The sequence below is a fragment of the Myotis davidii genome, unplaced genomic scaffold, assembly GCF_000327345.1.
Source record: "Myotis davidii unplaced genomic scaffold, ASM32734v1 scaffold6, whole genome shotgun sequence".
NCBI classification, from domain to species: domain Eukaryota; kingdom Metazoa; phylum Chordata; class Mammalia; order Chiroptera; family Vespertilionidae; genus Myotis; species Myotis davidii.
This window is the reverse complement of record NW_006383011.1, coordinates 19,939,355-19,944,659: the sequence shown is the minus strand read 5'-3', so window position 1 is coordinate 19,944,659 and position 5,305 is coordinate 19,939,355. Positions and strand designations below refer to the sequence as shown.

Sequence of the window (5,305 nt, the reverse complement as noted above, 5' to 3'; positions counted from 1 at the left end):
GGTATGACTTGTGTGTGATATTTTCCCCTTGGTTTTTGTATTTGCAGGTATTCTCAGATCTTGCTTACAATTTTAAAAGATCTGCTTTAATTATCTAATTATTACAATACGGTGATGAACTGGAGTAGCATTTCAAGTGTAATTGATAGGATTTGGCTAGCGTAACCAGTATTGCAGAAAACAGAGGAGAGGCAGATAGGTACTAGTATTGTTCCTGTCTTCCTGCATACTTCTCCTTCATATCCCTGAGCCATGCGGCTTGTTATTCTGCCACAATCTGCTATTGCCAGAACATCCCTGACAACAGAACTATGATAACTGCTGCAAAATTTTCTCCTCAACTTCCCAAGTGTTCAGTCATGAACAAAACAAGAAAGCCAGAAAATGTGAAAGGTACTGAGAGTCCAGTGCCTACAGCTGGTTTCAGCAATTGCAGCTTGCGTAAGACCCCGTGTTTGTGAAAGAAACCCAGGAATCTTTGAACAGGATGTAATCAACCTCCGATCTGCTGAGAAACACTGCAAAAATGACTTCAGCTGCCAAAAATAATAATGTCGTTTACAAGCAGCTTCTCCTATGTCTAAGGAAGAACTAGCCACCCAGGAGTGCGTGCTGGCTTTGGAGGAGCGAGAGAAGAAAAAGGGGCAAATTCTACCTCCCCCCCCACTTTCAAATACACACTATCAGAACCCACTGGAAGCTGTGGCCCATTCCAGAGGTGCTGGCAACATCGAGGGACATTCATATCCACAAAAATTCTGAACGGTAAGTGACCCTGGACACCGGGATTATATTTGGCAACAATTCTGTGCTGTCACTTTCCCTTTGTAACCAGGCTGCCCTGTCTCATGTTAAATTCCTTAGTCACGAACCCCAACCCAAATCTTTCCTCCTTTCTTTTTCTGCACCCGGCCCTCCTCCCCACCCCACCCCCAAATATATATATATTATCTGGCAGCTTCCCTTAAGGGACATCAAGAGCTTAGGAGGGAATATTCACGAATGCTCCTTCACAACTTTGATATCACAAAGTCCTGCACCTACCTCTGTGGCAAGCCTGGCTGCGGGGTCCGCATGGGCTGGATGTGAAAAAAGACCCGGTGTGATGGCTTCTCCAAATTTACCAGAAAGAAGGGACCTGGGATGCTTGTCCTTTAAGTGTCTCTAAACATGGTTTGCATAGCTGGATCTCTGCTTATCTGTGCCTTTCGGCTTTCGCTTCCATACATGGATCTGCTCCCAACAGTAACGCCAAGCTGTCGAAAAGAAGCTATCTGGCAGCTCCCCCCTTCATCCAACACATGGATGATAAAAATACACAGATAGAGATCCTTCCAGCCAGGCCCGCTTCCCGCCCCACCATCCTGCCGCCGTGCCTTTTTGCAAATACCCTTCTCAGATCGACATTTCTCCTCTCCACACATTTAGAGAACTACCGGTTTCTATCTGATTCCCACAAAAGGATTTTAGGATAGGGGTTTGCTTAGCTGTATGAAAACAGAATATGATTACAGTCCCAGAATCTCCATCCTTGAAGATCAGTGATATTTTAAGTGACACATGACTATGGCCTACATTTTAAGATGGGGGAGGAGAAGAGGTGATGAATCCTGCTCTGTATAGTAGGTGAGAGGTACTCCCTCAGGGCTTGCCCAAACTCTGCTTAGCTTTCCAGGTCCTTTGTAATTTTGCTTCTCAGTTTTAAATTTTACCTTTATCTCTCTTTTTAAATTTGTTGTTACTCAGTGGAACAAGAGGTCAAAATATGGAGAGAGAGAAAGAAGGGTAATTTTCAAATAACACATTTCCATTGGTAAATTTTTTCTCAAAATCATGTTTAAACTTTTGTAGAGTTTCTCATCTTGAAGAAGGAAAAAAGAAATTTGAGGCATATGGGCACAATTCATTTTAGTGTACTGAAATAAAATTAGTTTACTTAAAAAATTTCAGAGGGAAAAAAGGGGGGACAGACAAAATAAGACTTGGGAAATAATAATTGTTACCAGGAAACAATAGGGGTTCATTATAGTATCCTTTCTACTTGGTGTATATTTTAACATTTCTATAAAATAAATAAAAGAAAGAAGAGAGAATAGTACAGAGTGGATATATAAATGGAAAGTTCGAAGAATCCTGGATTTTAGTAATCTCTGTGCAAAATCACTAGGCCAGAACAAGAAGGGGCAAGGTGTGTCTTTTCATTCAAAATATTCTGACATTCTAACTTCTTCCCTCTAAATCCAATCATATATATTCATATTCTATGTAATAATATACTTCATGTTATATAATATCTATATAATGTTATATATAATAATGCATATTATATATAACATATATATTAATAGCATTATATACAATAATATATAGGTCTTGGGGGCAGAGGATTTTATTGGCTCAAGCCTCTGTAGCCTTGTGTCCCCAGGATATCTCATCTTCACATAATCCTTATATTCAGCATCGAATATAAAGAAAGACATAACTGATTCTTTTTAAAAAATATATATTTTTATTGATTTCAGAGATGAAGGGAGGAAAGAGCGAAACACAATGATGAGAGAGAATCATTGATGGGCTGCCTCCTGCACGCCCCTACCCCCTGGGGATCGAGCCCGCAACCTGGGCATGTGTCCTTGACCAGAATCAAACCCAGGACCTTTAAGTCCACAGGCCAATGCTCTATCCACTGAGCCAATCCAGCTAGGACAATATATGATGTTTAAAAAGCAGACCAGATATAGTTCAGTGATGGACAGAACAGATGATTACCTTACCCAGAAGCATTCAATATCCTCTCTTCACTTGACTTCTTTTCTACTTTAGAAATCAGAAGCAAAAATCTGTTTCCTCAGGGTCCTTGGCAGCTGGGAATGTCCATGTAACTCAGTTTGGTCAGGCAGGTGCAACAGGAGCCCCCTGGGTGGGACTTTCTTCCTGCTAAAACCTGGCAGGCTCAGCTTGTCCTTTCACCCCTTCCACTTATTTCCTTTGGAGACAGAAACCTCGAAGCCTGAAATTGCTGCAGCTCTTTGTTGACCAGGAGGATACACGTGGAAGACGAAGGCTACGGAGCATGGCATTGGCTCTGTCACAGAGTTCTATTTTTTTCTCTGTTAATCAAGAGAACACTTGACCTTCTAAACTTAGAATTATCCTATGAGTTAATGCACATGGTATATCTTCATAAATCATAAGGGATTATATGAATGTAAGGTACTGTTTATTTAATACACAGGGTAGTTGATACACAGGACCCACAGTGACTCCACAGTTACATATAACAGAGACTAGGAGTCTGCTTTCTGTTCAAAGAAGAATCTGCAGACACTTTGACTGGCTTAATTTAAACCTGTTTGTGAATTCTACTCTGAAGTTAGGAGCAGCCAAGGTCTGAAAAGCTTGTATATTCCAAAATCCATTTGCCTGTTGTGGGTTGGCCAAATGGAGATGGCAGGCTCTTGGTAAGGTTTGCTGGGGAAGTGGGCCAGTTTCCTGCCTTACCTTGGATAATCAGCATTCGGGGCTTGGGTGATCCTACCCAGTTCTGGAAGATGCTGTGGGATGTGTGGATAGGAAAATATCTGATAAAGAGCTTCAAGGCCTCTCATGCTTCCCAAGAAAGAGGTTAAATTGGCCTCCTATGAACCCTGAGGATGCAGAAGTCAGGATTACTGTATGAACATCCATTTGCCCCACTCCATGAAAAGGATATAGTACAATGCGTCTATATCCAATACACATACACTCCACCTTTGCCTGAAGAACATATTCCATCTTTTAACATTCAGCTGAGTGTCTCTTCCTTTCTGAAGTTTTTCCTGACCTCACAACCAGGAATTCTAAAGCACATATAGCATTTTCCTTTAGTCTGTTCTTACCTGTCTGCCCTTGGCCATTAGACTGTGAGCTCCTGGAAGGCAGGGACATCGTGCTATTTGCCAACTCTGTACCGCCAGCATAGTGTCCATCCTATAGTAAGCAAACCACAAGTTTGGTGAAGAATTAAATGCATTGATAAATGAGTGTAAAATGAGTAAACAATAGTTAACTCTCAACTACTGGCTATTAGTTTAGCAACCCCCCTGCTGTGTAAGGTATAAGAATCTCAAATATCCCATGGCTTATCTGTGTAGGGATTGTCAACTCTAAGGAGACAGAAAACAGTGTTCAGAAATATTGACATCATCCTGATTTAGCCAGGAAGATTATCTAACAATTCTAGTTACCCAATTCAATGGGCCACGACATTAGCACAGACCATTTAGAGTGGACAGCTGACACCAGTTATTACTGTTAAAGAGGGGTGAGGATTGTACTTTTCAAAAAAATTGTAGATATTAAATTGGTTGTGATTTAAAAAATGTTTCTTTCTTTGTCTGATGACGTGAGGGTAATCTTTTATGAAAGACTTGTTGAGGCACACGGCAAGCTTTCAAAGGATTTGAAGACAAATGAATAGCAAAATTTCCATTCCATCTTGCAAGACTAGAAATGAGAAAAAAGGAGATTAAACATGGCTTCTACCCTTGAAGATCAGCTCAAACATCACCTTTTCTAAGTAGGTTTTCTTGACCTGTTTCCAGTACCACCATTAACATATTAATTAGTCTCAGTTGGGTTCCCTTAGCACAATATTCATTTCCTTTTTAACAACTATTTTGAGATATAAATCACATACCATACAATTTACTGAGTTAAAGTTTATAATTCAGTGGTTTTTAGTATATTCACAGATATGTGCAAAGATCACCAACTATCAACTGTAAAACATTTCTACTATTTCCTTATCCTTCCCTCCTCCCCTACCTTAAGTAATCACTAATCAAGTTTCTGTATCTATACATTACCCTATTGTGGACTTTCATACAACTGGAATAATATAATATGTGGTCTTTTGTGACTGGCTTCTTTCACTTTTTAAAGCTCATCCATTTGTAGCAGGAATCAGTATTTTCATTCCTGTTTAAGGACAAATAATACCCCATTGTGTAGATCTACCATATATTATTTATCCATTCATCCATTGATAAACATTTGGTTCCCATCTTTTTCCACCTTTCGCCTATTATAGATAATGTTGCTATAAAAATTTGTGTTTTAATTTCTCTGGGGTGTGTACCCAGGAATAGAATTGCCAATAATTCTATGTTTAATCATCTTAGAATCTGCTAGATTGTTTTCCAAAGCAGTGTCACCAATTTACATTCTCATCAGCAGTGTATGAGGATTTAATTTCTCCACATATTTGTTATCTGACTTTTTCATTCTAGTGTTTGTGAAGTGATATCTTGTTGTGGTTTTGATT

At 39.6% G+C, this 5,305-nt stretch overlaps 1 long non-coding RNA gene across 2 annotated transcripts in view; it reads left to right on the top strand.

The window, feature by feature from the left end:
• Positions 1-251: 251 nt before the first annotated feature.
• The window catches only part of LOC107181628, a 19,702-nt gene continuing 14,648 nt past the window's right edge, over positions 252-5,305 (top strand). For both annotated transcript variants that reach the window (XR_001512295.1, XR_001512296.1), the window contains exon 1: positions 252-765. This is a non-coding gene — a long non-coding RNA (uncharacterized LOC107181628). The remainder of the gene's footprint in view (positions 766-5,305) is intronic.